This window comes from Amblyomma maculatum, chromosome 1, assembly GCF_055883805.1.
Source record: "Amblyomma maculatum isolate TAMU_Amacu chromosome 1, ASM5588380v1, whole genome shotgun sequence".
Lineage (NCBI taxonomy): Eukaryota > Metazoa > Arthropoda > Arachnida > Ixodida > Ixodidae > Amblyomma > Amblyomma maculatum.
The window spans coordinates 357,516,688-357,538,573 of record NC_139344.1 but is presented as its reverse complement, the minus strand read 5'-3'; positions in this window follow the sequence as shown (position 1 = coordinate 357,538,573).

The window sequence follows — 21,886 nt, the reverse complement described above, 5'->3', positions numbered from 1 at the left end:
CACAGCACTACAATCAGGCCGACAGCACACAAGAGACGATTTATTAACGTTAAAGCATTACTCCTATATGATCACAGATTTCTGTCCGCAGACCGCGTCCACAGCCTGCGTAAGCATGCCGCGTCCGTTCCGACTGCCCTCAGCAGCACGGAGGCAGCGGTTCGGGGCTAGTAAAAGGCGCGGCAGCGCCCCTTGCGGGAGGCGAGCGTTTTTGCTTCATAATAATCATAATTATTGGTTCACAGGAAGGGGAAGGCGCAGTAAATGTCACACTTGCTATGTGGACACCTGAACCACGCCGTAAGGGAATGGAAGGTGGGAGTGAAAGTGGAAACAGAAATGAGAGCCGTAGTGGAGGGCTACGGAGTAATTTCGACCACCTGGGGATCTTTAACGTGCGCTGACATCGCACAGCACACGGACGCCACTTCGGTTTGCCTCCACCGAAACGCAGCCGCCGAAGTCGGGTTCGAACCCGGGAACTCCGGCACTGTCGTCGGGCGTCTTACCACTGCACCACCCCGGCGGGGAAAATGTTTTTGCTTCAGCCGCTCCGTTGGCGCACGCCTCCATTCGCGCCACTAGATGAGTATTCTAGTTCACTATAGCCAGGAGCAACCACCCCGTCCTTATCCCGATTGGCAGTATAGCGCAGGGCAGCTTGTTGTCGCGCCACCTACATTGCCATGTAGATGGAAGGAGCGCTCGAGAAGGACAACGTTGGAGAACACAACACAATCTCGTGCACGGCAGTTTGATCACGAGACAAGGCAGTAAAAATCTATGTGCTTTCACTGCTAGTGTTTTGATTATTCGAAGCTGGTAAGAATGGCGCAAAGTTAAAGATCATTAACGGGCCTGGAAACCGGGGTAGATTTTTTACATTTTTTACAAAAAATTGTGACGAAACCATTCCAATGACATTTCAATAATTGTATTATCCTTTCGTTGCTTATTAGGCATGCAGATACTAGTCAGGTTTTAGGCTTCTTGCGGTGGAAATTCGAGTTGACAACATATATACCTCAAATTGTACACCGTAATTACCACATTCCATTAACCATAATAACGGGAGCCGTCGGAGGAGGAGGATGAGGGCAGAGGCAATCGTCAGAGAAGTAGGAGTGGGGTCCCAAACGTTGCAGCGTCGGAGGGCAGAGCCAGGTGTCATAGAAGTAGCGATAAGGACCCAAACATTACAGCATAGGAGGGGAGAGGCAGCTGTCAGGGCAGTAGGAATAGGGATGCAAACATTGCAGCGTGGGAGGGGAGAGGCAGCCGTTACAGAAGTAGTAACAGGCTTTTAACCTTTTCTGCGATATCAGCTAACAAAATTATATAAAGAGGGCCTTCGAGCCTATAAAAAAGACCGTCTCTACCAGTCTTCATACTGTACGGCTAGTGAATTTTTCTTATTGCGCTCCCTTTTACTATACAGCTCCTGTGATGTCTGAATGCAGCTCACGTGACCGCGCGCCATTTTTTTTTTTTTTTTTTTTTTTTTTTTTTTTTTTTTACAGAATGCTGCGTGATTCGAAGAGGCCCACCGAGCTGGTGCAGCAGCTAGACGTATACGAAGCTACACGAAAACTGCAGGCGCTTCGAAATGACAGCTATATGACTGCGCAACTAAATAAAAAAAAAGAAAACGCCACAGAGAGTCAAGCTGGTAAGCGTTTACGTTCAACTCAGTTTAGATCAGTGTCTTATTTTTTCTTGTTGCTCTCTAATAAACAAATCATGCATCACGGAAAAGCATTTAGCCAAATGATTCCTTTTTCCAAATATTCCACATATTACTCAAACACTCCTTTTACAGGTGTTTTGTGACGGGATGAGATAATATTGCAGTCATATTGAAATTTTTCTCAAACGCGGTGTTCCCGCAGGGTACCACAAGTAAGCGTGGGTTATCTCCATTACATAAGAATTGTGATTTCATAAGTAATATTGCCTCCAGGAAAGACTGGCGTCAGTGCATATATTTATTTTGAAATCATTTAGAATTACGTACATTTAAATGACGATCTCACAAATGTGCCGGGAAAAAGACACGGAGAGTACTTGAGACTGCCCACGCGTGGTCTAGGCGAAAGCAGTGGATGAATGCTTGTCCAATCCATAACTTGGATATGACCAAGTTTTGGTTTCTGGCTTTTAGAGTGGCCGACCATATTATTTTATTTATAGCAAGCTCAGGTAAACTAAAAACCTTGGGCATTAAAGTAAAATTTCGGTCGTCTACCAAGTTCTGCTTCGAAAATTGCTCTCGGATCCTACATTTCCTGGCGGTTCCCGGCACAACGTTGCATTTCGTAGCGGGAGATAATAATTCAGGTTCAAGCCCCCAAACGGTACGCTAGGGCAACAACATACTTCTTTAAACGCGAAGCGATGGCGTCAGAGTTCTGCATTACCAAACTCTGCCACTTCTTGTGGATGCCGTCACAATCGCCTGACATTTCTGGCGATGAAGATTACAGGCTTTGGCCTGAATGAATCACTGCTTTGAAACAAAAAAAAAATGTTTTTAAACTGACGTTCCTCAAGGCCGTAGATGCATGCTTTCTGAGGGAAGACATAGTTGCCTCGCTTTTGAAGCACGGCGCGTGAGCGAGCCGAAGCGACTAACGTAGAAAAACGACGCTACGACGTTGTCTCTCTTTCTTTGTCAACCAAGTATACGCGCTGCAGCAGAAAGGTCTTTCCACCCTCACTCTCTTGGTCAGTGTCTTGCCCTTTTGTCACGATGTCTGTGTCGGTCGCCGGGCTCCCGCAGTGACGGCGTGGTATTTTATTCGGAGTCGTTGTTGTTCAATAACTTAGTTGGATGACGGAGTTAGTGCTATGTCGGTTGCAAGCTGGCGGATTAACGTCGGCGTGGCCCTCTATAGCTCTTCCGGCATAGGGGTTATGGGGCGTGCCTGCTCCTCGTGGCTTTGCTCTGTTTTATTACGAAAGTGTTCAAAGGGCTTGAGGCATCGCTTCGTCGCGATTGCTTCTAAGGGTGAAAGTTTGAGCGGCCAGCTTTGTGTACCTGCTATGATGAGAAGCGCGTTCGGCGCGCTTGATAGTGATGGTGCAGCTGTTCCTGCCTCGCTGTTGGCCCCTTCATTGCCTTCAATGCATGCGTGTGCATAAACCCAGGATATCACCGCTGTAATGTTTAGTTAGAATATCAGATATTAAAATGGCGCTTAAATATCATTGATGGGTTTAGGGCAAGTTGACGGACTTGTGCCCATTCTCCTGAACACTTCATGCGTGCGAAACGAATCCGTGAACAGCTTGACTGTATGCCCGCAGTCACGTTTAGGAAATGTTTGCAATACCCAGTGTACTTGCGCAATGCAGAAGCCGTCGCCGAAGTCGTCCTTCCAAGGGAAGGAAAGTGTAGCAGGGGGCGGCAGAAAGTTAGGCTGGCGGATGAGGTTAAGAAGTTCGCAGGGGTCAAGTGGATGCAGCTAGCACAGAACCGGGTTAAGTGGAGAAATATGGGAGAGGCCTTCGCCCTGCAGTGGGTATAGTCAGGCTCACGATGATGATGATGATGATGAAGTCGTCGCCGAAGAAAGGTGGCCGTATTCACCAAGTGGTAGGTGACTTGGACTTACGCTACCGCCGGACATGCTTAGAAACTTCAATCTCGCTGGTAATATTGAAACCGGTTGCTGGGAAGTGGTTATCTGTGATTTATTAGAATATATGATTTTGGTTTGGTAGTAGCCGGTGGTTTGTTCGTTATGCGACTTGTGTGCTCCTCGCTGTGGCAACTCGGAGCGTTAGCGCTCCACAGCGAGGAGCTATATTTCGTATCAATGGTCTGCCACCAGATAGCTGAAATATTATTTCTCAAGGTTAATGGACATAACTGTGTGAAAAATGAACTTATCTGTTATGACTCTATAGCTCTGTGTGTCTATACCTCTTTGAGGAGTGTTTGTGTCTGCAGACCCTAACAGCGTGGACGGCTTCGCGGGTAAGCTTCCCAATGTCGCCAGGCTGATTTTTTGCGATAATGTAGGAATTATACCCGCATATAATTCGAGAGTTGATGAGGGCTGTTTTTACCTGGCCAGTTTCCTCGTACCCATATGGAGACGGGTCATTTTGCTAATAAGAGATGGGAGTGTCTTGAATTGAGAACTTCTAGCCCGTGTTCTGGCTTTTCCCTCTAGTGAAGATACGCCCCAGAATTTGTGTAGTAGGTTGGCGTTCATTACGTTGGCCGGGCATGCTTAGTTTGTATAGTCCTTGGAAAGTTGCCGGCTGTCTGTCTGTTTCTTTGAAAAAGAGACCTTTTCAGTTTTTCTAGACGATGCGAACATGCTCGCTGTGGTTAGAGAATCTTTGATGGTGTATAGATCTAGTTGGAGAGTGTCCACTTGCTCACCCGCATAGGCTGTTGTTGCCTACCTGGAGCTGTCTGCATGCAAGGCATAATGCAAGAACAGAATAGCGGCAAGAAGAAGAAAGCAACAAGCAGCCGTTTCAATATTTAATGTGCAAGAAACAACCGCTTCTTGCAGTACGCAGTTATTGTTTGGCCCTTGGAGTGCCAATATAGTTGCCTACTCTAATTTGGTAAGTTCATGGGTGGCAGAGCTCTTAACATGAGTATTCGGCTATGCGCTCCAGCCAACCTGATGCTTTCGATCATTGCTGCATGTAGCACATACTCGCATGCCTTGCGGATGTCTCTGGTAACCGTGGTTCTCGGCTGAACTGAGGGTTTCATGTCAAAATCCTGATGTCGGCGCATCAGAAGCACATCCTGGGCGCTTAGCTCCTATCAGAATTGTGTTTGGTGAGGTTGAAATGCACCGTTATTTTTTGATTGATAATTGAAACACGTTTCCCCGCGATCATGCATTCTTTATTTTGCAAAGGATGGTGGCCACTGATACCGGCCGTAAATCGCAAATAGCCGTTTTTTCCGATTCAGGTATTTGTATAAGCCGCGATTCACTCCAGGAGATTGGAAATGTATCCGTCGTCCAAATGTCTTGTCTGGCGTTGAACAAGAGTCTTACCGTAGACTCCCGGGCGTGCACGAGTTTCCAAACAGCAGTCCCGCCTGGCCTCAGTGAATTGGCGCTGTTTGTCCATGCTAATGCCGCCTGCAGCTCAGACGTATGCAAAGGTTGATCTATGTGCTAGAAACCTGGCTCGGAGGAATGCTTGATAGCCCTGTTTGTGAACGATATGGCATGAACGAAACGATTGTGAGTGCCCTGTTTTTGCAACCGACTGCGTACTGCATTGAATCGTCTGGACGCTCACCCCTTAACGGAAGGGAAGATCTTGGGACCATGACCACAAAAGTCATCTGCGCTCAAAGCCTACTAAGCACTTCGATTTTTAAGTGAGACTTGCCTGATTGGCAGGCTGCGGCTTTCTCACCTGCTCTTCTCTTCTACCGTCCCCCTTTAATCCTCCATTCCCCTTCCCCAGTGCGGGGTAGCCAACCGGAATTATTTCTGTTTAACATCTCCGCCTTCTACCCTCCTTTTCTCCTCCTTCTCCTCCTTGAGGCTCGTAGTAAGTCGTGCAAATAGAAGTGTCTGGTAGAGCAGCGGGTGGGGGAAAAAGTTTGCCAGCCCTAACAAGCTGATATTTTTTTTTATGGGCAGGCAGAGCGCTCCTGCTTCTGCTGCAGCGCGTAGTTTCTGTTGCTCTGTCCAATCGCGGAACCGCTACCGTATGCGTGTCACGTTCATGGTATTGTTAAACCTTGGCAAGAAATCATGCCTTTGATCCCAAAACAACTTGTTGGCTTATTCGCATGGGTCAGCGAAGCTAATCTTGTCTGGTGACATAGAAATATTGTTTTACCAGTTTGTCGACAGTCACGCAAGGTCCTAAGGCGCTGCTGCCAAATAATAGCGAGGTGAAGTCCTGGTGATGGTGTTCCCTCCATCACATGTTACTGCTGCGCTGCAAATTCTCCTGGCGTATGTAGGGTACAGGGTAAGTCTAAACCTTTTTCTGGTCTCGGGCCGCTGCAATAGGATCTTCATAGGGTCAGCTGCAGTTGTTTGCGGTAAACGTCACGGTGAACGACATTAGGCATGTTTGGAATGCATCGACTTGTGGCCCGAAGTGTAATAAATATAGGCACGTGATCACTTTCCCCCGTTTCAAAATACACACCACAAGCCAGAACTCAGGAATGGCGTTTTAACGTAATTTAAACCGTGGGGTCGCCTTGGAGAGAAATCTGGATCACACAGCTAGCTTTAATCGAGTCTATAATCATTGTTGTTTTCAACATTTGAGGCGTCATTGGTGTCTCTCTTCATTTCTCATTTAGCGTGTTGGACGTTCAACTCGCCATCAAGGATGATAATAGCTCTGCGGAAGTCCCTATTGAAGATCCGAGGAACGAGAAGGATCTGTTGTGACGATGCGAATTAAGGGTTACACGTAAACCGATATAATCACTACTTTCCATTGACATGTTTATAGACGCCCAACGGTCTCTTAGTAGCTTTTAAAGAATCGCCTGGGAGGTTTTCGACATGTATGTGCTTGCCCAACAGAATTGCTTTGCTGCTTTTGCGAGTTCTCCCCAACTATCTTGATAGTTCAGCATCTTCGAATAATGCTAACATCTACTTTACTTGGTCCAACAAGGTACGCCAAGAAACTTCCTTGTGTTGCCAGTTTTACATCTTCATCAGCTTAATGTTGGTTATTCTTTAGGTATGTACTAAGAAAATTGCTGCAATAATTGATATGTTTACGTTTATTCATACACAAACTCAATCTTGCTATTGGTAAGCCTACTCGTGAATGAGTTATATATGCACGCACATAATATAAACAACCATATTACACCGGTAGATCACCGTCGATTAAGAGAAATGACGTGACTAAGTAGCCCTGCAGGTGTTACGTAAAGGAAACTGAGTAAGAGGGTGCCGAAAAATTACTGAAAGGACCGGTTCTAACTACAGAGCGATTATATACATTTCTATAATACCATTGAGGTTTACTGCAAGTTAAAAAAGCCCACATCTGCATCCTGTGTTCCACCAAGAGCCTCATTGGGGGGCAGAGAGAACTAAGGTCGGCAATGGAATAAAACCGACACCGCGTATTTCGACTTCGCCTTTCACAATACCCGAGAGATAAATTTGTCGTCATCTATCGACTACGAAATGATAGTGATGAGAAAGTGTCTTCTTTCATGTCGGCCATCGAGACGCTTTATTATGGGGAGTAGTGTCTCTCCTCTATATGTGATTTTTTTTTCCTTTTGTATTTCGCATTGGCATGATTCAGTTTTCCCTCCTTATACTTTTGAACATCTCATGCATTTGCCTTAAAGAATGCAAGTTACTTCAATTTATTTTTCGATCTCATACTTCAGTATCTCCCGGTTTCTTGAATATCTCAAACCGCAAACGCGGCCTTCTTCACCAGCATAGGAGACCACAAAAGAGCTCTACCTTGCGGAGCCATTGACCATCCTCCAGACTTTGAAAGGCAGACATCCCTCTTGCAGGACTTTTTGACGGGTTAGTTGGTACATGATCTTGATTCTTATAGCGCTGACGAAACACCACAGGAAGAAAGACACAAAAGGACAGAAGCGCTTCTGTCCTTTTGTGTCTTTCTTCCTGTGGTGTTTCGTCAGCGCTATAAGAATCAAGAACATCCCTCTTGGGGCTTATCCCACACGTTGCCCATTGTCGTAGCAGCGAAAAGAGCATCATCATGTGGGGAAGGAACTTCTAAAAGTAAATTAAATATTAGATTAGAGATTCAGTAGCTTCCGACATCCTTCACATCAAGAACAACAACAATACAAATGAAGTTTAGGGCTTGGATGTGAGATTAAAATGAAAGGTACGACAAAATAAGCTTGTGGAAAGCTGAGTAGTTGGAGCGAATTAAGCCCACCCATCAACCTTGACAAATTGTTTCCTCCGTCTGCCAATTCAAGATTTACAGTCACTGGTTTTTTTTCGTTTGCTGACGAAGCACTCAATTCGAGCATTGCAATATGCTCTTTGCGTTTTTCTCTCCTTTTATATCAACTGGAGAGGGTAACGATATTAATATCGTACGGTAATATGGCCTAAGAAAATATTCGATAGCAAGTTTCGAGCGGCGGAAACTGATTTTGCTTTCTTCGTTGCAAAACATTCATTGCAATACTTTTGTTGGAACTGTGTCGTTGAAGCAATAGCGGGTTCTATACCGCTTTAGATTATGTATTGTGTACTGAATTCCTATATAATCATTATTTTCTAGTTTGACCTCCATTTCGTTTTGAACCCTGTACTTTCTTTTAAAAATGGTTACGCACGAGAAAGATGGTCGTAATTTAGCCTTCAGGAAACATATATCGCGGCGCGAAACAATAAATGTTGAACCGTCTCAAGTACATACCCTTCTTTAGAACTCAGTTACTCGTCGTGCTCAAGCCGATCTGATGGTCACACTAGTGGGCTAATTTTTCTCCTTAAATGGACTGCTTTATTCTTGCGCTACTGTTCGGGTATTAGACGCTCCGGAATCGTTTTTGTCTCCAGTGCTTCAAGGCAAGACGTTACAAAGTAGGCACAGCTGCTAAGAGATACATTTAATCAGTCCCTATTATACGTCTGGCTGAGACGTGCAGTTATAACTGTAGAAGTTTGGCATTTATGTCCAAGAAACCTTTTCGAGCTGAGAGAGGTAATAAGCATAATTTGGGTGAATATTTCGTTTTAGCGAAAACAGCACGTTTGGGTCACATTAGATCATCAGAATTAATCGAGAGCTTTTAGTTGTTTGTTCACTTGAGATCAGAATGCAGAATGGGGCACTGTTCACTCTACGATAAACGACGAGGTGATAACAAGGCACACGGCTTTGTTAAATTAAAAACAAAAAACAAAAAAAACAAAAAAAAGACAAGCTAACTTTTTGTTTTATATCACGGCAATGCGTGGCACTGAAACCTGCTAGTAAAAATGTTAAAAATAAAGCAGAGGCGTCTTCTTTCCTCACTGCAGTTAATGTGAAGTGGAGATATTAGCGCTTTACTTGAACATCAATTTATATTGAAAATCCTCACATAAATATATTCAGTAAAAGCTACGGCGACGTTTCAGCCTTGCTCGTTTTAGTTTTTTTTTTTTTTTTCATAGGAAACTTTTTAGAGCGCTTAAGAATGTATAAAACGTAAGCTGAATGAATGCCATTTTTCGAACATTATCCCTTTTGTTTACTCGGCCTTTGTGATAGGACAGCAATCCAGTTTGTAGTGGCGTTGCCCTTCAGACAGCGCCTTGCTGGTTCTCTTAGAAACACATACGTTGTGTTCTTTACCCTTGTACGTGCACCCTGCGGTGAAGCCGCAGCGATGGATTGAATGAACAAGAAAACGCACAGATAATTTCATGTCCTGTTACGTAAATGGGGATCATGGCGTGTGCTTGTGAGTAGTAGGCGACATAAGCGAAGTTTCGCGTGCCTATGATTGTGAGCATCCTCGCAATACCGTTTATAAAACACATTGCTGGGCTAGTTGATAAGGAGCCCGCCCTGTGTATTTTTTCCTGTGTCTGAGTCTTTTATTTAGCGCTGAATAACTTGTTTCTCAGCCAACGCAATACCGTGATGACTCAACACTTGTCTTCTTGAGAGCGTTTGATACATATCTGTCATTTGGTTCCTCGGTCGACCCTTTCTTCGAGTAAACCTCAGTTGTTAGTCGAGCGCTGTACCGCCTGCTTCTTTTATTGGGTTTCTGTGTCTTTCGCTTGTTCAGTATGTTAGATTTGCACCAACTAGTCCAAATGGTCAACTTGTTAAAGTGGGCCTGTTTAAACAGGACACAAATAATTTGGCAACTGAAGCCTCAGCACGAATAGTAATCCTGAACAGGTGTCAACCTTCGTGAGCTTGGGCGTAGTTTAATTCGGCTAATTGAGCTAGAAAAAAAATGTTTAGAAAATTTTAGCGTGCGTTACAAGGCTCAGAAACGACGCCTTGGTAGGCGAATTCACACCGTCACGAAGAGCTATCTTACCTTTTTGACGTAAATTGATCCGTCCAGAGATACTTCCCTCAATTGGTGTGACCTGTGAGCCAGGCGAGTGCGCGTCGATTTTTCTTTTTCACATCAGATTTGAATCTGGCTTCGCTGATAGCCGCCGCGTTCGAACCCAATGCGCGCAGTAACTGCGCCCGCAATCTGGCCTCAAGGCGTCGGGGTGGAGCGACCTACGCCATACTCGCCCGTTAGCGCTGTTACGATGAGAATCTACCAGGCAGGCTCACATCTGTAGGCCTTCTAACGTGTGCTCAATTGTAAGGCTTTTTTGTTTGGTATACTGGTGGAAGAAGGAGCTCCCTGCTAACGGGTAAGCCTATAAAAATGCTAAATATTAATAACGTATTTTGTTATTTAGCTAGCCCAAGCATTCTAAATCTCACCTGGCGTCGGCCTCAGCCCCATTATAGCCGCAGGGCTGAAATAAATTATAAGCCAGTTATTTTCTTCAAACATTTTAAGCCTTCTAAAACAAAACATTCGGTATAACCTCTCCCCAGCAGCCAATCCCTAAGAAGGGCTGCGTCCGAAAATAAAAGCGTCTGTGAACGATCACTATAAATTTCTCCCATATACCTAATCTTTCACGGAATCCGATCACTTATACTTGAAAATGGGGTTTTAACAGCCCAAAAGAGCTTTTTATTTGGAAGCAATAAGAGACGATTTTCAACTAGTGAAGTTAATAATAAATATAAATTACAATTGTTAACATGTCATCTATTGCAGACAGGCACCTGCTCATTATTAGATGCTTGTAGCCGGTCATTAGTAATAGCAGGATAGATTCGTTTATATCAAACCCACGCTTACCTTTCGCGCCATCTTGCTATAAAACTTGACGAATTTTTGAGCGTCTGGAAAATTGCGTGCGGGGTCCGTGTCCACAGCGACATCTCTCCAATTGCGTCGCTCTATAACGTGACCTCTTCCTGTTCTGCTCAGGCTGAAAAGCGCGACAACGCACGCATTTTCTGTCGCCTCATCGATGACAAGTGATAAGGCGCCCAGACGGTCCTCACGGTGAGAAAATGTTTGCTGATGCTTGGTGAGGCTATTAAAGAAACACCGACGGATCATGCAACGAAGAAAACAAAAATGTGGAAAATAATCCTGAAATAAAACGAGGGTGAAATCAATGCGGAGAGAATTGGAAATGTCTTGGAGAGATTGAATCATAACTTAACCTCTCTACATCAGTTCAATTCTGACATAGCCGCAACTGTTGAAGGTGACGTTTACATCACAGAAATTATTTTTGTTACCGCGTAGCTGAGCGCGCAGGTACCACATGAAGGGCATGGTTGTACGAGGACACCTATCTTGGTAGTCATGTGTCCCTTCGCGACAAGTTAATTACATCAGCCTTCGATCGTTCAGCAAGAAGAACCTGGATGCGTTAAATCCAGTGTGTTAAAAGGCAATTTTTCCTCTCTTGGAGAGCACTAAAACACAACATATATCCAAGAATGGTATGCCTGGACCAAGCACTGTGGAGTTATATTTTTAACTGCGGCTTAATTTCTGCAATTGTTGCTTTAAAGTTTGCAAGAACAGCAGACTTGAAAATATTGGTATCTAACTTGTACAACACAAATTATTTCTTGGCCATCAACCCACAATGAGTACGAGTTCATGTTCCTCAATTTCAGCATGCCGCAAATATATCTGCGGGATATTTTAATGTCGCGTTGTAGACCCTCATGACGGGAGCCTCACCGGCACAATTATTTAAACACAGGATGTCCTAAATGATAGGGGAAATTATTTCCCTTACAAAGTCCGCTTACCCTGCTGATGTTGAAACGATTTCTGCATTACTGGAGGCATTTTGAATTTACTGCGCCAGGTCATATAGCACTGAGGTCACGGCTGCTGCGACCAATAAGAACATTTCTTCACATCCGGCGGTGGTGTTTAGGTGGGACGACAGGTAAATACTGTGTTTTTAAAATGATTGCCAAAGCACGTACATGAACATGCTTCCCATACAGTCTGTGGTTAATGGTTATAGCTCGTTCCAGAGCGCTTGCTTTTTCGGGACGGGGTAATATCTCATCTTTTTATTATCGATCCCTTGATACAGAGTTTCCTTCTCGTGAGTGGGCATGATTTTTTTGCGCGGTCTGCCGTCTTGCTCTTAAACTTCTTTCGTTTTTTTTTTCTTCTTGTCCTACCTTCAACCATTTCGATGGAATTAGATGTATATTCGCGATTATTCCTGTTGTGAGCGACTCAATTTGAATTCACAGCACTTATGCGCGCCTACAGAAAAAAAAAAAAAAGATTACACGTTGACATGCATAGGAAAACAGAATATAGTTGCGCCGGTTTTTTGTTACTTAGGGTTTACTGTGGGAGCATAAGTCAATCATCTGATTTATGTCCTATAGCCTGTGAACACTTTGTACGCTCAGATTTATAAAACCACTTGGCTGTCTGAACTTAGTTTGTTTCAATACAGCTGCTGACTTTTGATAACGCGAGGTGTTGACGTATATTCCACAGTGACCTGAAGCAAAAACAGTGATAATATTGTCGCACGTGTTCTTTGCTTGCATTGTATGGATACCATACAAGGCCACGTAGCAGGTTATTGGCGGGATATTCAAAAACTCTAGTATCAGTTAGAAAGGCGACTATTATCTTGCAATTCCTATTCGTTTCCACCGGGCGCCAGCACGAGATGAATATACAAATGGGACGTAGCCATGGAATTAGTCAGTACGAAATTTTCTCTTGCCACATGCTCAGATTTTTCTTTTGCGCTACCATACATGATGCAGCATCAATGGCAGTCTTATTTAAATTGTGAATACCAAAATATGTTTCGCGCATAGTTCGACCACGAACGCGTGTTGGCGTCTTGAGCACGAGGGAAATATTTTTGCATCCTTGTTGCTGCTTTTTACCGACTGAAGTGCAAGGCTTATCGTGACATTGTTATTTCGTGACTTCAGCCTTTCTTAGACTGAACGGATCTACTGTCGCTTATGATCGCGTCTAATATTTACTGCGCCAGCGCAGGTTCAGTCTCACAATTTCTAGCAAAACGAAAGCGCGAATAGCTAGCACAGTGGTGAAAAAGTTTTGCGTGACGCAACTACGTCGACGAGATCGAGAAAAAAAGGTGCGCCAAGGAAAGGGGGCCAAATAAGAAAGACCATACACTAGTACACTATTCTCAAGTTTTATTGATGCGTCAGTTTCGCTAAAATGCACTAATGAAATTGAGCGTATGAAATGGCGAAGCAAAGTTCAATACAAAACCTGGTGGTCCCATCTCGTAAATATTTCAAACGTAAGAAACAGTTCAGTTCAGTTCAGGCGCTCAGTCGTGTCATAATTCATTGACAGGCAACGTCAATGAATTATGCCTAGAATGCCTAGACCATGTCCCAACGATTAGCGCCACGTACATTTTTCCGATGCATACATAAAAGGAACATTAAGCATACTCGGCCAAAGAGCATTTGTCGAGACTCAAATTACTGGCGAATATGGGGGCAGAGCACGCTCCTTTCTCGCTACGGAAGGTGAGTGTCCTGGGCGCACAAGGTATAGCATCAACCAGCATATCACCACCACTCCCACAAGGGTAGCCAACAGGAAGGGCAATGCAGTCTTGAGCGGGCTCTCGCGAAGTTCCTGGTTACTGCCACGGTACCCTCCACACAATTGGTACCACGTTCTAGTCGGTGAGCGCCTCCCTGGCTCGAGGGTTTCATCTTCCTGCAGAGAAACGCCAGGTGACGTAACATCGCGTTCTTCATCGGATTCTTGGCTCTGTTGATGTTGCACTCTCTGAATGTGGTTACCGTGAATTACAACGGCAGCAGCATCTTCTGCGTCGTCGATATGGGGCAAAGAGAGAGGCGGTATAATCACTTCGTCTGCAGAATCCGGCGGAGCAGGGAAAGGTGGAGATCTCGGTGACGTCGCGTCACCTTCCGAGGCTCTCGGTGGAATGAAGCCTTCCACACGGTTGTACAAGTCGCCGTTGAAGTGTTGAAGGCTCCTCGCTTCGCCGCCGTTGGCAGCAAGTGCCACTTCCACGGTGCCGGCCACACGATCGAAGAAGCAACTTACGGTCCCTTGTTGATGGGCAGCCATGTTGAAATATGCCGATGCAGTGTGGCGCGCCGGAGATGCTTCACAGTGCTTTTCCGGGTCGCTTGCAAAGTAAAATAGTGCCAAGTGCTACCGGGAAATCTTCTGCTTCTCCGAGGCACATCCGCAACGCTGTTTTGCTCAAATGTAGATAATAACTTTCTCTCCTATTTCCCGTGTTATCGCAAGCAAAGTTTACATAGATGTAACAGATTTTCGATAGCGTGCGCACCACATAGTCCAGTGTGCTGCGCGCATTCCCAAATAAAAAACATTTCTTCTGTCACTGTCTGCACAGAACAACAGTTATCTGGATCTGTATCTACACGTCGCTTTCCAGTTCCAACGTTGTTCAGATAGGAGCTAATATGATACTTCTCAGCTGAAGATATCAGTGGTTTTGGCTAAGCAGGTAGACGATGGCCTGCCGGTCGATAGGACAGTGGCGATGCATTTACGTTAGATTTTTGCAAGGTGTAAGGCCTGCGCAATAATGAATGGATTTGACTTCCACTTTCTCACGCCGGGATCACCTGTTGAAGCAGACACTCGTGTATGCTATGGGAAAGCATGGACCAGGGGCGCTCAAGCTTCTCCATACCTGACATAAAAACACGACACCTCGGTACCAGATTCTCTAGGTGGCACCTCCGAGCTGGCCCCACAGGCACAAATTGGCAATCGCCTTTTTCGTTTCTTTCCGGTTTCTTTTTCACTTTCTTATGTACTTTCTTTCCATTTTATTGTCTTCTCTAATCCACACTTTTCATTCTTCAAGGCGATAATGTGACACTTGTATTTTGTACTAAGCAACATTAATGCAATAATTTGTTAGTTTTAAGGTGTTCCGGTGGCGTTGGCTGCACTTTGCTTTTAAGATCCTATACGCTCTATAAGAAATTTTTGCGGATGCTGGAATGCTTTCGACCGACCGCCTTTGCAGCGAAATGAGCGGACTAAAGTTGTTATTTAGCTTTTTACTAACAAGAAACTTTTCCCAAGTGACGCGTAGGCTGTACTAAGAAAAAATAGTAACAATGCAGAATAATATTTTCTCTTTCAGCCCCCAAAACCTTTTCATATGATCTTCACGCAACCTGAACGTGCCAAAGCCAGCCATCGTGTACCTGCTGCTTCAACGCTGACAATATCCAGCATTCTAAAATCAGACAGTGAATTTTTTATTAAAATTTCAGTCTCCGTGACTCCACTTAGGCCTAAAAATACAATACTCGGTCTAATATCCGGCACACATCTTTGCATTTATTAGGCGAACAAATCTATGACAAATCCTAAGCACAATTAACATATCCGGCACGCATCTTTGCATTTATTAGGCGAACAAATCTATGACAAATCCTAAGCACAATTAACACATCCGGCACGCATCTTTGCATTTATTAGGCGAACAAATCTATGACAAATCCTAAGCACAATTAACATATCCGGCACGCATCTTTGCATTTATTAGGCGAACAAATCTATGACAAATCCTAAGCACAATTAACAAATATACATAGAAGTAAAATCTGCAAAGTAAAGAAGAAAATTCCTGCAGCACATCTGGCCCTCATCTTTGCCTTCCATGGCCAGCTCGAATCCATTTACCTAGGATATTCTGAAGACTCTGAGTTTATTTGCATACCACACCGGTTGCGGTGGCCATTTTTCGATGGAGGCGAAAAGTAAAGTTCATTTATAATGTGCGATATCAGTGAATCTTAATGAACCGCAGGTGTTCAAATGTTTGAAGTACTTTAATAAGGCATCTCTGATAGCCTCTGTCACATCGGTGCGTTAATTTATATAAACCAAACATTCGCACTAACATGTGTTGTCTCCCCGACTGCTACGAATCCTAAACGTTAGGGCACCGTTTACAAAGTTATCGCTACTGCAAAACCACTGCAAAGTGCACATCTAAAGACCATTAATCGTAATTGCGAAGCTGTACCATACCGCATGATTTCTAAAAGTGACAACCCTTTGATCATGGGCAGAATGAAAAACTGAAATAAAATAACTTTAAAGACGCAAAATATATTGTTGCGAAGAAGAACGTCGGCAGAGTTATATCTTAAAACACGCCTCTGCATTCATGGTGCACTGTTGCTATATCGTGGAAAACGTGCTAGAAAGAACACATAGCATGAGATTCCGTAGCTGAGGGTTCCCAATATCAAATATTTATCAGGACTCTTTAACGAGAGCTGCAATCTTATTGCAATAATGCGTTTGCTTTTTCCGAGTGCGAAACGGCCCATTTCTACGTGTAGCCTTTCATATATACTGATTTTGAGCAGCCGAAAACTAGAGCCACCAAGGCGGGCTAAAGGCGACTTGTTTGTTCTGGACCACGCTAATATGTAGGGCTATTTACTACGGAGCATCTGCTATGAGCGTTTGATCTACAGTAGCGTATATTATCAATAAGGAGAAACGTATATGCTCAGAATTTCCCTTAATAAAATGCATTCGTGCACTTCCGAAAGAATGTAAGAGTTGGATCAGAATTCTCCACCTTAAATATATTCTCCAGTACCACAAACCTGTCAACAACAACGTCGATATTAAGTTATCAAGACTAATTACAACCTAAATATGATCAGCACAATTAGTTTTTCCTAACCAACTGGCTTATATTAAAATACAAGTAGTTATCTCGTAGTTACATCATCAGCGAAAAATGCGCTCCGCAGGAGGGGTCAGGTGAAAACAATGTATTTCTGTGCCTTGCTATGCTATTCCTTTTAAAGCTCTCAGCCTAATAAACTTCTAGTATGCAGTCAACTCAGTCGACAACGAGGTTGCACGGATTAAAAAGTGAGCTTAGGACCTTTCCGGCTGCTTAAAACAGCTTTCAGAGGGGACAGATACGCAGTTAGCCAGGTGCTTTCGTAGGGAGTATAGTAGGGGATATTTTGATTTCGTTTTTGAAAACTATAGGTTCGTAAGTACACAAACATTAGCTGCTTCATTGGTTGCCTTTCGATAGCTTCAGGTTAAAGGAAGGAAACCACTGATATATAGCGATAAAACTCGTTGATTACGGGATCCGCTTAATTTCTTTTATCCCCAAAGAACCTTACCAAACATTACAAGTCGCCATCTACGCTGTATATTTGAAGAAAAAAAAGAAAGATTTGCGTTCAAAAGTGCATACAAAAGCAGGCCATGTCATGTTTTTGTATTGTGAGGAAGTAGTTTTAATTTCAGAGACATCATTTTTGTGCACACCGAATTGTCTAGATGTTTAAAGCTTAAATGATTTTGGCGTATTTATTTTTTCTATTCATTTCAATAGCAATATATTTCTGCATATGGCGTTGCGTTTACCTGGCCTACTTTTTAGATGCAATTTTATTTCTTTATTGTTAGAAACAGCGCAAAGAATACGACACAAAAAAAGAGGGGAAAGAAGGATACATGCGCTGAAGTGATACAACTTAACGAGTGCGAAGAAAAAGATATGAAGTTCACAAGTGCGAGATGCCGGGCTGTGTGTCTGCAAGTTGCTCCTTGCGCTGCTTTTAACAATGCATTACCAACTAGCCCGGCGTCTCTCAGTTGATTTTTTTTTTAGCAGCAGTGCACTTTTCAGAATATTTAACCACCCAGATATATTTGGACACGAACAAGACAGCAACCCCTTTTTTACGCACCTTAAACCGATCATCTTGATTTTATGCTCATTTATTTCACTGGCCAATATTTATCTGAGCTCGATACACGCACATCACGTTTCGCATGAAGTTTGGTTGCCATGGTTTCTTTTGCGATTTATATACATTTATGAACTAACAGACAGGCAATGTCTACGTCACATTTTTTATTAGTTCATGTCCATTGCAGAGAGTGATAAGTTTTTATACAATTAGTAATATTTTGATACTGTGAGCTGTACTCGCCTAAGAGAAAATAATCAGGGAAAGCGGTACACGGCTACATTTATTTAAGAAAAACAGACAAAGTAAAAGGACACACCTTTACTTTCAATAGCTCTTTGTTATGCGGCGACAGGGTGCGGGTATGACTGTAAGGATAAGGGGGAGGGATCATCGTACTCTAAAGATAACCCCAAAGAAGCGGATTTCGGAGCAGCAAAAAATTTACTTTGAAAAAATTTCGAGATCCAAAGAGTGCAAAGCTGAAAACATTTCCTCAGTAGGCCTGTAGTTTTAAGTTCAACACGGAAAGCCTAAGTGCACCTGTACTTCGAAAGGCTTCACTCACTGCAGCTACTTACTCTACGCTGTGGGAATAGTGCGGTGAATGCCAATTTAGAAATCTCCCATGGTACCTACAAATTAGCATCTGAAAGAAACCAGATACATTTTATTGCAGGTCGGCTACTAAGTATGTCCCACGAGAAAGCTTGCCTCATGCTATTTGTTTGGTTGACAGCACTGGTGGTATTGTCTTCTGAACGTAACTCTGGTGGAGATAAATAACCGTTAGTCTCTTTTCTCGCTATCGGTGATATATGCGTCACAAAAAAATTATGGAGTTTAAGGGAAATGTACTCAAGAAATGTTTTAGAAGTATGTTTATATTGAATTGAAGATCTAAAATATTTCAACAGAAATAGGATGACTGCATAAGAAGGCCAAAGGGAGGAAGGAAGGAAAACTTTATTTGATTATGCTACTTTTGGCTGTTCTGGGGCTTCTTCTGAGGCGTATCCTTATCGCATCCCCAGGAGTCTTCTCCGTCTAACTCGTCCACCTCCAACCAGTGATCGGTTGCCCTCTGTCCAGGGCTGCGCTGACTACTGCCGCTCGTTCAGCTGGCTGTACCAGACCTTGCTGGTCTTCGCCGCACCGCGATTGCTTAGAGAGAAGGTAGGCGATTCTATAGGACCGAGTTTGAGTTGCGTGGTGCGGTCGCGGAGAAAGGCTGCGCTATATGAGTCGGTACTTTCTCCTACCCCTAGGCTGGAGAGAGCGTCAAGTATTGAGTCATGTTGTATATTATCAAATGCTTTGGTGAGGACCACACCCAGTAAGGCTCTGGTGCGGTTTCGATGCTGCGGATGTAGAACTTCTTCGGAAATTTGAAGCACCATGTCTTGTGTGGATAAGTGGCTTCTCAATCCCAGCATCGTGTGTGGGAAGATATTGCGAGTATACATGTGGTTGTGTAATCTGTTAAGGATTACATGCTCGAAACGTTTGCCCATACATGATGTGAAAGAGATTGCTCGGAGGGTGGTTATGTCTAGTGGTCTGCCTGGTTTGGGAATGAAGGTATCTCTTGCGTGTGTTATTTCCGGGGGGAGAGTACCTGCCTTGCAGTGGTTGTTGAACAAGTCTGTTACGGCTTGGAAAAAGTCATCGAAGTTTCGCAGAGCTTTTTTTTTCATCTACTCCCGGGGCAGACATAGGGTGGAGTTTATGCATCGCTGCTCGAACCTCCCATGTCGCTATGTCTACATCGAGATCAGGGCTGGGCTTGCCCGTGTATGAAGAGAGGATAGTTCGTGGCGTAGTTGTGAGGTATTTGGTTTTAGGGTTTGTATTAAAATGTCATCATCCCGCTTTAAGCAGTGGATGAGACAAGTTATGCTGTGGTGTTGAGAGCTTTTTGTGTGATTAGGTTCCAGAAGGCACCTCAGAAGCTACCACGTGTCTCGCAATCCGGGGTTGCCGTCGACGCGGTTGCACACCTGACCCCACTGTTGTTGGTTTAGTTGCGCTGCATATGACTTATGTCCTTAGTCAAGGCTGAAATCCTTCTTTTCAGGGATCGGTTACGCTTGTTTTTGAGCCATCGCTTTTGCAAGCTAATGTGTGCCTCCCACATATGTAGAAGGCGGTTATCGGTGACGTGCGACTCTTTGGTGTTCGGGACCTCCGACGTGGCCGTGGCTACGTCAAGGGTTAGGTCATTAACAAAATTTACGAGGGGATCTAGATGAGTAGGGGCACCATTTTGGAGGTTTCAGAACTTGTCCCAGTTTGTTATTTTGAGGCGCTTTGTGACATATGGGATGATGGAGCTTAGAGAGATGGAAGTTTGGATGATGTAGTGGTCGCTGCCTAATGATGTCTGTGTGTTCGACCACTAGCATTGTGTGAGATTTTTTGTAAGGGTAAGATCAGGTTAAGTGTTCTGCTGCCCACTGTTGTCAATACGCGTATGTTGCTGCGGTTCGTTAATCAGTGTAAAGCCCTCGTTTTGTAGGACCACCCAAAGTTGGGATCCCTTGCGGCGATTTGATGCATAGCCCCAACTGACGAGTCGAGCGTTGAAGTCACCTACCACAATCAGCGGGTGGCATGCGCTGATCTGTAATGTTTTACGTAGTGCTGCCTTGAGGGGAGCTGCTTTACTCTTAGGGTGACTGTAAATGTTAGGATAAAGAGACTGGGTCGTTGTGGTTCGGGGTAGGAGTTAAATAAGAAGACAGTCGATGCCTTCTAATTCCATTGGGTAATATTTAGCGGTGTATTTGCGGTGTACCAATGTAGCTACTTTAGGCACGGTTTTGTTTGTTGGTATGTGAGGGGTGCATTTGGAGAGTTTAACAGGAGCATACGTTTCTTGTAGTGCGCTGACTGTAGGTATTTCTACCTCGGACAGAGACTGAATGTGAAGTTGCAGGTTGCCGCGCTTGGAGCGAAAACTCCTGGAATTCCACTGCCACACTCTAATTTCCTTGCGGTTCCTTGCCAGCGTTAGGTAGGTTGCAAGTTGGAGTAGTCTATGTTTTGGGGTGAGAAACTATGATGTGATTGAGCTTGGACTGGAGTTGGGCTACGATTTTTGCTTGGGAAGATTGCTGCTGCTCGATCGCTGTCAACCGAATGCCGAGGTCAGTGACCCATCAATTTCTGCTTTGGGCCATTACTTTGAACTTTCAGGCTAGCTTTTGTTATAGGAGAGCCAGAGAAGTGAGGAGTTTGCTGTGCGGTCTGTTCCGTAGCCTTACTCTTAGTCGGGGCGTTGTGGGAGGTGGAAGATGTGGGGCTTGCTGCGGGAACAGGAGATGGGGAAGGGGGTGGAAGGTTCTGTGCTGTATGGGGGGTGAGGGGTTGAACTTCCATTCGCTCGCTGGGGGACAATTTCTCCGGTACAAGCTGTAACTGATTGCTAAGCTTGGCTATTTGTGCGCTCTGTTGTTGAATCTGTTAATCCTGTTTCTCTAACCGGAACTTAAGAGGCGCATTCCTACGGAGGAGGAAGGAAGATCATGGGCGGCAGCTCATCTGTTTGTCTACAATTGGCTGGTCTGTCAGAGGCGAGAAGGATGGCGACCGGTTCCGGTACTTGGGGTATTTGGATTCTGTCCCCGCTGTTGATTCAGAGGGGTTGTGGGGGCTGCTGTGACTACCAGAATTGGGCCGGTGCTTGGTGCGGGACTTCTGGGAAATCGACTGGTCTGCTGCGCCATTGGCAGGAGCGGTCGTTGTTCTCTTGTTGCCCGGGCGGTTGGAGCGTTCTTTGCATTCCTTAGATCCTGTGAAATGGGAACCGTTGCAGAGAATGCATTTCGCCGCGCCCATAGGTGGTTCCAAGGGTGTGTGAGCATCTCCACATCGCTGGCATAAATTTTTCTTTGGCTTGGTGCACACTTCACTTATATGGCCAGCCTGGGGCCAATTAAAGCAGGCTTCCACCTTGGCTAAGAAGGGGTAGCAATTATATACAGCGCCGTAGAAACGGAGTTGCCGGGGGACCGTCTTCGTATTGATGAACGTAACCGGGATTGATTTAGTTCTTCCG